Here is a 13,022-nt window from a genome sequence, read left to right on the forward strand (position 1 = left end):
TTTAGGCTCGCCTTTGATAATTTAATTTCCTTAGACTCGGGTGCGCATTGATGTGACCCAAATCCAAATCTCAACGGAGTCAAAGTGTGTCGATGACCACGGGTACATTGATTGTAACGCGGTTCGAGATACATTTTATAACGTTGCAATTCTTGATAAAAATAACGGTAAATGATAAAAGCGGTTAAAAGTTAAATTTTGCACATAGGTTCACACTTGTATAAAATCAGATAAATAAGCCGAATATAACAGTTGAGCGACCGTGCTAGAACCACGGAACTCGGGAATGCCTAACACCTTCTCCCGGGTTAACAGAATTCCTTATCCGGATTTCTGGTACGCAGACTGTAATATAGAGTCATTATTTTCCTCGATTCGGGATTAAAATTGGTGACTTGGGACACCCTAACCTCCCAAGTGGCGACTCTGAAATAAATAAACAAATCCCGTTTCGATTGTCCTTTAATTGGAAAAAACTCCCTTGCACCCCCTCGGGTGCGGAAAAAGGAGGTGTGACAGTAGTCCAAGAGTTCGCCGATGTTTTTCCTTCTGATCTTCCCAGCATGCCTCCGGATCATGATATTGATTTGGCTCCAGGCACTCAGCCTATATCTATTCCACTGTACCGTATGGCTCCTAAAGAATTGAAGGAGTTGAAGGAGCACCTTGAGGAGTTGTTGGCGAAGGGGTTTGTTAGGCCCAGTGTATCGCCTTGGGGTGCACCAGTGTTTTTTGTGAAGAAGAAGGATGGGACTATGCGGATGTGCATTGATTACCGCCAGTTGAACAAAGTCACCATCAAGAAAAAGTATCCGTTGCCTCGTATCGATGATTTGTTCGACCAGTTGCAGGGTGCTAGGGTGTTTTCTAAGATCGACTTGAGGTCAGGGTATCATCAGCTGAAGATTCGGGACTCAGATGTTCCGAAGACTGCATTCCGGACTAGATATGACCATTATGAGTTTCTGGTGATGTCCTTTGGCTTGACTAATGCCCCAACAACATTTATGGATTTGATGAACAAGGTATTCAGGCCTTATGTTGATTCATTTGTCATCGTCTTCATTGACGACTTCTTGATATACTCATGTAGCCTGGGGAGCACGAGCAGCATTTGAGAGTAGTGCTTCAGACCTTGCGAGAGCAGAAGTTGTATGCTAAGTTCTCCAAGTGTGAGTTTTGGCTAGAGTCAGTGGCATTCTTGGGGCATGTTGTGTCAGGAGAGGGTATTAAGGTGGATCCCAAGAAGATTGAGGCAGTTCAGAGTTGGCCACATCCTACTTCAGTGACCGAGATCAAGAGCTTCCTGGGGCTAGCAGGTTATTACCGGTGATTCGTGCAGGACTTTTCATCTATTGCATCACCTTTGACAAGATTGACCCAGAAGGGTGCTCTATTCCGTTGGTGAAATGATTGTGAGGAGAGCTTCCAGAAGCTCAAAGCAGCTTTGACTACGGCACCAGTTCTTGTATTGCCTTCCGACTCGGGGATGTATACAGTATATTGCAATGCTTCACGTGTTGGCTTGGGATGTGTATTGATGTAGGAGGGGCGAGTTATTGCATATGCTTCGCATCAGCTGAAGTTTCATGAGAAGAATTATCCTGTGCACGATCTAGAGTTGGCCGCGATTGTTCACGCCATTAAGATATCGAGGCATTATCTGTATGGGGTGTTATGTGAGGTTTATACCGATCATCGCAGCTTACAGCATTTGTTCAAGCAGAGGGATCTTAATCATCCGGGCAAGGAAAATATAGTTGCAGATGCCTTAAGCAGCAAGGCAGAGAGTATGGTAGTTTGGCATTCATTCCAGCAGGGGAGAGGCCACTAGCTTTGGACATTCAGTCCTTGGCTAACAGACTTGTGAGGTTGGACATTTTAGAGCCCAGCCAAGTTCTTGCGTGTGTGGTGGCTCAGTCTTCTTTATTGGGGCAGATCAAGGCTCGACAGTTCGATAATCCACATTTGGCGGTTCTCAGAGAGACGGTACTTCAGGGAGGTGCCAAGGAGGTTTCTATTGGCGAGGATGGTGTTTTGCGGCTTCAGGGCCGTCTATGTGTTCCTAATGTTGATGGTCTGAGGGAGAGGATTCTAGATGAGGCCCATAGTTCGCGGTATTCCATTCATCCGGGTGCCACAAAGATGTAACGTGACTTGAGGAAGCATTTTTAGTAGCGGAGAATGAAGAAGGACATAGTGGAGTATATGACTAAATGTTTGAATTGTCAGCAGGTCAAGTATGAGCACCAGAGGCCGAGTGGACTACTTCAGTAGATGCCTATTCTGGAGTGGAAGTAGGAGCGCATCACCATGGATTTCGTAGTTGGGTTGCCGCGGACTTTGCGGATGTTTGATTTAGTATGGGTCATTGTGGATAGGTTGACCAAGTTGGATCACTTCATTCCAGTGGCGACTACCTATATAGTGGAGAGGTATGCTCAGGTTTATATTCGGGAGATAGTCCGGTTGCACGGTGTGCCTGATTCCATCATATCAGACAGAGGCCCTCAGTGCACTTCCCATTTCTAGAGAGCTATTCAGAGTGAGTTGGGGACCCGTGTAGAGCTTAGCATAGCATTCAAACCTTAGACCGATGGGCAGTCGGAGCGGACGGTTTAGATTTTAGAGGATATGCTTAGAGCATATGTGATTGACTTTGGGGGACAGTGGGATCAGTTCTTGCCTTTAGCGGAGTTTGCGTACAACAACAGCTATCAATCTAGCATAGAGATGGCTCCGTAAGAGGCATTATACGGTCGACGTTGTCGTTCTCCTATTGGGTGGTTTGAGCCGGGTGAGGCTAAGTTACTCGGTACAGATTTGGTACAGGATGCCTTGGATAAGGTAAAGTTGATTCAGGAGAGGCTTCGCACAGCTCAGTCCAGGCAGAAGAGTTACGCAGATCAGAAGGCACGTGATGTATCATTTATGGTTGGCGAGAAGGTTCTCTTGAAAGTCTCGCCAATGAAGGACATTATGAGGTTCGGAAAGAAGGGCAAGTTGAGCCCAAGGTTTGTTGGTCCCTTTGAGGTGTTGCGGCGAGTTGGGGAGGTTACTTATGAGCTTGCTTTACCCCCAGCTTATCGGGAGTTCATTTAGTTTTTCATGTATCGATGCTTCAGAAGTATCACGCCGACCTATCCCATGTGTTGGACTACAGTACTATCCAGATGGATGAGAGTTTGGGTTACGAGGGGGAGCCAGTTGCCATTATTGATAGACAAGATTGCCAGTTGAGGTCCAAGAGGATTTCTGCGGTGAGGGTCCAGTGGAGGGGCCAACCAGTTGAGGAGGTGACTTGGGAGTCCGAGGAGGACATGCAGAGCAGATATCCCCATTTATTCAGCAGTTCAGGTACTTTTCTATGTCTGTTCGAGGACGAACATTTGTTTAAGAGGTGGAGAATGTAACGACCTGACTGGTCGTTTTGCCTTCCAGGACCCCGTTCCCTTAAATAAAACTTCTCGTTCTTACTTTAGCTAATTTATGACTTGCGAGCACGGTCGGTTCGGAAATTGGAAGAGTTTTGAGTGAAATATGTCCATTTGATTCTTTAAGATTCTCTTAAAAGACTAAGTTTGACTTTGGTCAATATTTTGAGCAAACAGACCCGGATCCGTGATTTGACGGTCCCGGAGTGTTCTTGGGAAAATATGGGACCTGGGCGTATGCCCGGGATCGAATTCCAAGGTCCCTAGCCCGAGTAATGAATTTTTATAAGAAATTGTTAATTTGAAGTTTTAAAAAAATTAAAGAAACTAAGTAACCATTGATTTCCTAGGTATCGGGCTCGTAGATTGGTTCTGAATCCTGGTACAGGTCCGAAATATCATTTAAGACTTGCCCGTAAAATTTGGTGCCAACCCGAGTAGTTTAAGGGCGTTTTGACCTGTTAGAGGAAAATTAAGAACATGAAGTTCATAAGTTTGATTCATTTGGTTATAGAGGGTGATTTCTAGATTTGGCGTTGTTTCGGGTGTTCCGAAGGTTTGAGTAGGTCCGCCTCGTGATTTTAGACGTGTCGATATGTTCTGGCGGGGCCCGGGAGCCCCGAGCGTCAAACGGACGAGGCTCAAGTGAAGTGGAAAATTTGGAAAAGGGCTGAAGGATTGCTGCTTCTGTCATAACCGCATCTCTTGGACCGCAGATGCGGGACCGCAGGTGCGGTTCTTCCATCGCAGAAGCGGCCCAGGTGGCCAGGCCAGGAAACCGCAGAAGCGGCTCCGCGGATGCGGCCCTGAGACTGCAGATGCGGTCCCAGCTTTCCCTCCCCTTTTCGCAGATGCGGGACCAAAAATGCGGAAATCGCTGGGCAGTGAGGTTCATTTAATACGAGTTCAATACCATTTTTATCACTTATACACTCTTCCATTGGCGATTTTGGAAGCTTTGGAGAGGAGACTTCCACTTAGCATTGTGAGGTAAGTTTATTCCATCCATCTTTAGTTTAATACTTGCATATTCTACTAGATGCCTATATTTGTGACACCAGGTCTTAGCACACACATTAGTAGACGTTTATTCTGGATTGTATAATCGGGTTATATACATTATTGATCACTCCTGGTTTTAAATCTAAACTGGAGCATCTGCTTTACTTGTTTCTGATAAAAGTAATATAAAAATTTAATTATGTTTCCGCGTTGGCTTGCCTGGCAATGGTGTCGGGCGCCTTCATGACCTATTACGGAAATGGGTTGTGACAAGTCTAATATACAGGAAACAAAATATTAAATTATTTAATTCCAGTATATTGTTCTAGCTACCTAGTTTCCACTATTTTTCACTTCTCCATTATAATATACTGCCTTATATCCCTTCATAAGTTGCATTTCCTGCATATTTTATAGAGAGTAACCAAAATTGGACGAATTTAGCATAAAAAATTCTGGATTATTCACGTCCAATATTAAAAATTGGACATTATGGTTTAAAAATATATACCTTAAGTGTAATATACAGGAAACAAAATATTAATATATTTAATTCCACTAAATTATTCTAGAAACCAAGTTTCCACTATTTTTACCTTCTCCATTATAATATACTGGCTTATAAGCCTTCATAACTAGCATTTCCAACATAATTTATAGGGAGTAATACTGGATATTATGATTTCAAATGATAGATCTGCAGCCAAATATACAGGAAACAACAATTTTGTAGTCTTTAATTCTAGCATAATATAATACATATTAATCTGTATTTCAATCAAAAATATGTAGTCAATTACAGCAAAGAAGAGAAAACTATTTCTTGATCTTTATCTTGCGCCTTTTTGAAACAGAAGGTTTATTTAGTCTTCCTGTGGCCTCATCTTCACTAACCAGATGTTCCAGTTGCTTCTTTTTACCATAATTGTATAATAATGTTGCATATCTGAATCGAAGACGTGTAGGATCAAAGATGTTCTTGTCAACTGGTATCTTCTTGCCTTCAATGAAATACTCCGCAAATGCAGAACAATATATACCACAATCACTACAATAAAAACACATATTAAGAAAGAATAAGATAAAACAATAAAGGATTCAAAGCTTAAGTAATATAAAGAAGTAAGAAAACACTTACGCTTTTTCCTGTTGAAGCAAGTTATGCACTGAAATAACAGCAAATGGATCACTTAGATCCTGTTTTTCCAAATAATGTGCTTTATCCATTGCAATGTCACTTCTTTACTTATAAAATGTTGTAGTGTTGAGCAACAATGGTATCATTATAGCAAATGAGTTCAAAGCTTTATGAACTACACCATAAAAAATATAAACTTATGTTTATATATATATTAATATATAAAAAATATATATTAAAATACACCATAAAATATAAAAAATATGTTTTACACTTTCCTATTATAATATACTGGTTTATATCCCTTTATAAGTAGCATTTCCGGCATATTTTATAGGGATTAACCAAAATTGGTCAAATTTAGGGTAAAAAATTCTAGATTATTCATGTCCAGTATTAAATAAATGACATTATGGTTTAAACAACGTATACGTCCAGTTTAATATACAGGAAATAAATATATTAAATTATTTAATTCCAGTAAATTATTCTAGATGCCAAGTTTACACTATTTTCCACTTTTCCATTATAATACACTGGATTATATCCCTCCATAAGTAGTATTTCCGGCATTTTTTATAGGGAGTAACTAAAATTGGTCAAATTTAGTGTAAAAAATACTGTATTTTTCACGTTCAGTATTAAATACTAGACATTATGTTTGAACAATATATACCTCCAGTGTAATATCCAGGAAACAAAATACTAAATTATTTAATTCTAGAAAATTGTTCTAGATACCACGTTTCCACTATTTTTTATTTCTCCATTATAATATACTGGAGTAACGACCCGACTAGTCGTTTTGCCTTTTAGGACCCCGTTCCCTTAAATAAAACTTCTCATGCTTGCTTTAGCTAATTTACGACTTGCGGGGACGGTTGGTTCGGGAATTGGAAGAGTTTTGAGTGAAATATGTCCATTTGATTCTTTAAGATTCTCTTAATAGACTAAGTTTGACTTTGGTCAACATTTTGAGCAAACGGACTCGAATCCGTGATTTGACGGTCCCGGAGAGTCCGCGAAAAATATGGGACCTGGGCGTATGTCCGGAATTGAATTCCGAGGTCCCTAGCCCGAGTAATGAATTTTTATTAGAAATTGTTAATTTGAAGTTTTAAAACAAAATTAAAGAACTAAGTAACCATTGATTTCCTAGGTATCGGGCTCGTAGTTTGGTTCTGAAGCCTGGTACAGGTCCGAAATATCATTTAAGACTTGCCCGTAAAATTTGGTGCCAACCCGAGTAGTTTAAGGGCGTTTTGGCCCGTTAGAGGGAAATTAAGAACTTGAAGTTCATAAGTTTGATTCAAATGATTTTAGGGGGTGAATCCTAGATTTAGCATTGTTTCAGGTGTTCTGAGGGGTCGAGTAGGTCCGTCTCGTGATTTCAGACTTGTCGGTATGTTCGGGCGGGGCCCGGGAGTCCCGAGCATCAGTCGGACGAGGCTTGAGTGAAGTGGAAAATTTGATGAAGGGCTGAAGTTTGCTGCTTCTGTCATAACCGCATCTGCGGTTCTTGGGCCACAGATGTGGGACCGCAGGTGCGGCCCTTCCATCGCAGAAGCAGCCCAGGTGGCACGGCCAGGAAACCGTAGATGCGGCTCCCAAGTGCAGATGCGGCCCTAAACCGCAGATGCGGTCCCAGCTTTCTCTACCCTTTCCGCAGATGCGGTCACATTCTCGTAGAAGTGGTCCCCTGACCGCAAATACGAAAATCGCTAGGCAGTGAGGTTCATTTTATACGAGTTCAATACCATTTTTATCACTTATGCGCTCTTCCATTGGCGATTTTGGGAGCTTTGGAGAGGATACTTCCACTTAGAATTGTGATGTGAGTTTTATCCATCCATCTTTAGTTTAATACTGGCATATTAGGTAGATTAAACACTAGAAATTAGGTAAAAATCAAGGGGTTAGAGCAAGACCTAGGGTTTTAATAAAACTTAGATTTAACCACGAAATTTATTATGAAATGAATTAGAAATCATATATTATTGATCCTTAGGTTGTAGAGAACAACTTCCTTCGAAAAATCTCGAAATCCGGGCACGTAGGCCCGGGGTCAGAATTTAGGAAACTTGTGTAAAAGGTTGGGAAATTGCTTAAATAGTTAGAATTCGATCTTGTGAGTCTATATTGACTAGTTCTTATGTCACGATCCAAACTGGAGGGCCATGACTAGCACCCGACCATACTTGTCGAGCACCAACCTACATTTTATCTAACTTTTTTTTTATTATCTTTTAGGGTTGACGAGATCAATATAAATGGTAGACATGGATCATGGACAACCAATAATAAAATATGATGGCATGAACATACATAGCAGGGGATGACCAGACAATCAAGAAACTACATATAAGGTACGAGCTACCACACTACCATGAAAGACTATACAACAAAAACCAACCGACAAGGCATACCAAACTATACATGAGTCGACACTTGTCTATGAGCCTCTAAATGAACATAAGTGCTGCAACATAGCCGGAACAGGGCCCCGACATACCCATAATGTCTATAACAAAAATGCATACCAAGACCACGGCAAGTCCGGAGAAGGGATCTCGCCAATCACTGCTGAACTGGACAACCTACTGTGGTGGGGGAGTTGCACCTGCCTGTCTATTAGGGCCTGCAGCACGACATGCAGCATCCACAAACAAAAGGACGTCAGTACGAATAAAGTACTGAGTATGTAAGGCAGGGAACCATAAATACGAACAGTAATGTAAGCAGGGATAGAAAATATACAACCTGGAACATCTGAGTACCTCTGAGGGCTACTGACATAAAATGCATGATACATATGTATGTATACATAAACTTTTAAAACATTCGCCTCTGTGGGCATCATCATCATATCATACCCAGCCATAATAGGCTTGGTAAAAATGTACCTGGCCGTCATAAGGCTCGGTAGAATCGTACCCGACCATGTGAAGCTCGGTAAAACCCAACTGATCAGTGGTTGCACAATAGGTGTTGTACCCGGCTGACTATAGTGCGGTTCGGTAGAGTAAAATATATACATATATATAAGGCATGCTCGACTCATGGAATCACATTCTAAACCTTTTGGAGTGACATAAGGTCGGTATCCTCTGTACATGTTATTAGGACCAACGCTTCATTACGAACCTTATAAGAATCAGGAAGTACCAACAACATTGATAACATAAGAATAAGAGAAGCAACACTAACATCAATCGTTCCATAAGAGGGAAAGCAATGTAAGTACTGCTAGCTTCTAAGAGTAGAGTATCTTTGGAAGCTCGTTCATTACAATATGTAAAATCGGAGTCGTGCAAAAGAAGAAAAGGGATAGCCTCACCTACCTTGTATATACTACCCCAATCACAAGCTATGCAATTGTCACAACTGCTTAGTCTACAATAGGAGAAACGATATTATCGTTATCATTTATGCGTCATAACTATTATGTATCGACCACAACCTATTTTACATTGAAACGGACAGCACCTCCCCTATATATATGACTTCACACCATTCAAAACAATCACCAAACAGCCCAAACAACATCAATAATAAACATATTGAGCCTCCCAAAACAGTTCACGCACAACCTAATTACATCATACATACGACGGCCACCGTAGTCGTGTCAAACGACCCGGAAATGTTATGAATAACTATCAGCCCATAACCCTACATATATATGGTGTTTCTCCACACCCTTCCAGCTCCAAAACTCCACAAAACAGTAGTAAAACACGCAGCCCAATAGCAACACAAAACAGTCCGCTACAAGTGAATAACTCGAACTCACGGCTTCCGATCACCGTCCCGTGAGTTCTTACATGTATAGAATGAATTACCATGAATTAACAGCAGAGAAAAATGTATGAAAGATGACATTAACTTACCTTACTTGTTGGATAACTCAGCCCTTCCCTTGGTTCTTCAAACTCTAGGTTTTACCTGCAAATAGAACTTGAAAGAGTGGGGAAAATCGATTAGGGTTTGTGTGAGATTTTTTTGGGGAGGAGTTGCAGAGGTTAACTTTGGTTTTGAGGGTCTGAAAAATGGATGAAATAACTGAGTTCATAACCCCTTAAAAGTCCTCTCTTGTCCGACTTAGGGCTTTTAATTTTGTCCTATCATTTTGGCAAGTAGGTGTTGCACCTACTTGTCATCTACCAATCTGCGCAGGCTTGCGAAAATATGAATATCTATAAACTCCGAGATTGTATTGACAAACGGCTTAATGCGTTAGAACTAGACTCATAGATCTTTAATTTAGTGGGTAGATCACCCCGTAAGTCCTTGTAAATTAGGAGAAAATCTTAGAAACATTTAACCTAATGTTTAAGTAAAATTATGAACCTAAGTTGCGACAACGTTTGTCAACTTTTGTTTCATAACTCGTTTGACTTCAAGACTTATGATACGGATATTATATGATTCAAATACCTTAATACATGACCTCTTGAGTGTATTAAGAACCTCTAGGTTTACCTGAAAATACGAGTTACAACATCCTTGATTCGTTTAACTTCTAATACTTGTTAATCACCCTTATACACCCTTGTATCACTTAAGACCAATAGAATTAACTTCTTATCATCTCAAAGGTAATTCCTTCTTGGATTAATGTTAACTAATATATAGCATGAACTAACGCATGTGGATATGGGTTGTAACACCCTTCCCCCCTTAGGAACATTCGTCCTCGAATGTAAGGGTTCATGGGGAGTTTAAATCACCATGGATTCCAACCAAGTTTCTCCCATAAATAGAGGACAAACTTGCAAGCGGTTAACTCAACGTATGGCCTTACAAGAGTATGCAAAGCATTATGGACATGTACATTATCTGCATATCGCCATTTTGTATTATGGAAGAGTTTTCTCAAGTTATTGCTTACCTCATAGAGTCATTTCACCTTCCAATGTATCATGTGTTCCACCAGCATCCTTGTTATCTTCATTCTGGAATAGGTACGGGTATTTAGACTTCATCTCCTCTTCTGGTTCCCGTTTTATTTCTTCCATATTCTTGTTCCTCCACAATACTTTGATGGAAGCTACATCTTTTGTTCTCAGCTTGCGGACTTGTCGATCTAATATAGCCACTGGCACTTCTTCATGTGATAGGTCCTCTATAACCTGTACATCTTTGATAGGGATGACTCGAGAAGGGTCTCCAATACATTTCCTCAACATAGATACATGGAATACTGGGTGGACAAATTCCAATTCGGATGGCAATTCTAACTCATAAGCAACCTGTCCAATCCGTCGAAGAATTTTATACGGCCCGATATACCTTGGACTCAGCTTACCTTTCTTCCCAAAATGCATAATACCCTTCATTGGTGAGATCCTCAAGAAAACCCAATCACCAACCTCAAACTCCAGATCACGACCGGACATCGGAAGAAGATTTTTGCCTACTTTGTGCCGTCCTCAATCGCTCTTGTATCACTTTCACCTTCTCAATAGCTTGGTGAATCAAATCTGGCCCATATAATTCTGTTTCACCGACTTCGAACCATCCAACTGGTGATCTACATCTTCTCCCATATAGTGCCTCGTATGGGGCCATTTTAATACTGGAATGGTAGCTATTATTGTAGGCGAATTCTATGAGTGGAAGATGGTCATCCCAATTTCCCTTAAAATCTAGAACACATGCTCGTAGCATATCTTCCAGTGTCTGAATGGTACATTCAGCCTGTCCGTCAGTCTGCGGATGAAATGCAGTGCTGAGATTCACTTGTGTGCCTAAACCCTTCTGAAAAAACCTCCAAAAGTTAGCTGTAAATTGAGATCCTTGGTCTGATATAATAGATACCGACACACCATAAAGCCTAACAATATCATTGATATACAACTTCGCATAATCTTCAGTCGTGTAAGTTGTCTTAACTAGCAAAAAATGGGCACATTTTGTAAGTCGATCAATTATCACCCAGATGGAGTCAAACTTATGATAAGAGTGAGGTAATACAATAATGAAGTCCATATTAATCACCTCCCATTTCCAGGTCGGAATCTCTATATTCTGAAGCAATCCACCAGGTTTTTGATGTTCTATCTTTACTTGTTGACAATTGGGACACTGGGCTACAAATTCTGCAATAGACTTCTTCATGTTATCCCACCAATACTGCTCCTTGACATCATGATACATCTTTGTCGAGTCGGGATGGATGGAATATCGGGATTGATGAATCTCATTCATAATCTTCTCTCGCAACCCTGCCACATTAGGCACACATAATCGGCCCTGGTATCTCAGTGCCCCATCTCTTCCGATCTCAAAAGCCATACTTTTACACTGCTGAATGCTCTCTCTTAATCGTACTAACTGGTTTATCAACAGAACCTGTATTCTGCCTCTGAGCTTGAGCAGCTACAAGCTAGTCAATAACTGCAAAGTACTCCGCATATCCTGGTCTGTAGTGCCAGACGGAGGAACTGGAGGTGTTGGGTTCCTCCTAATATCCTCTGGAGGAGACAGGGTAGATAAGGTATGAGACGGCATCTCACTCTGAGCCTCACTTTGGCCTGCTCTGGCTTGGGGCACCTGACTGGTACCCTCTCCCGGAGTTGTATCAAGCCGTTTACTAATTGTTTGCTTCCTAGTCGAAGGCATCGCTGAAAGAAAACAAGGGGAATATTAGAGACGAACACTTACGACTCAACTCTACGCACGATCTAGATTCAGGAAGAAGGTAACAACCCTAGATGCCATGTAGCCTCCTGATTATAAATGTGGCGCGCTACACATCCATAATCAAGACTCTACTAGACACGGCTCATAGACAATCACTAGGACAGACTTGCTCTGATGCCAAGTTTGTCACGACCCAAACTGGAGGGCCATGACTAGCACCCAACCATACTTGCCGAGCACCAACGTACATTTTATCTAACTTTTTTTTACTATCTTTTAGGGTTGACGAGATCAATATAAATGGTAGACATGGATCGTGGACAACCAACAATAAAATATGTTGGCATGAACATACATAGTAGGGGATGACCAGACAATCAAGAAACTACATATAAGGTATGAGCTACCATGCTACCATGAAAGACTATACAATAAAAACTAGCCGACAAGGCATACCAAACTATACATGAGTTGACACTTGTCTATGAGCCTCTAAATGAACATAAGTGCTGCAACATAGCCGGAACAGGGCCCCGACATACCCATAATGTCTATAACAAAAATGCATACCAAGACCACGGCAAGTCCAGAGAAGGGATCTCGCCAATCACTGGTGAACTGGACAACCTACTGTGGTGGGGGAGCTGCACCTGCCTATCTATTAGGGCCTGCAGCATGACATGTAGTGTCCACAAACAAAAGGACGTCAGTACGAATAAAGTACTGAGTATGTAAGGCAGGGAACCATAAATACGAACAGTAATGTAAGCAGGGATAGAGAATATACAACCTGGAACATCTGA

Source organism: Nicotiana tabacum, chromosome 10, assembly GCF_000715075.1.
Source record: "Nicotiana tabacum cultivar K326 chromosome 10, ASM71507v2, whole genome shotgun sequence".
NCBI classification, from domain to species: domain Eukaryota; kingdom Viridiplantae; phylum Streptophyta; class Magnoliopsida; order Solanales; family Solanaceae; genus Nicotiana; species Nicotiana tabacum.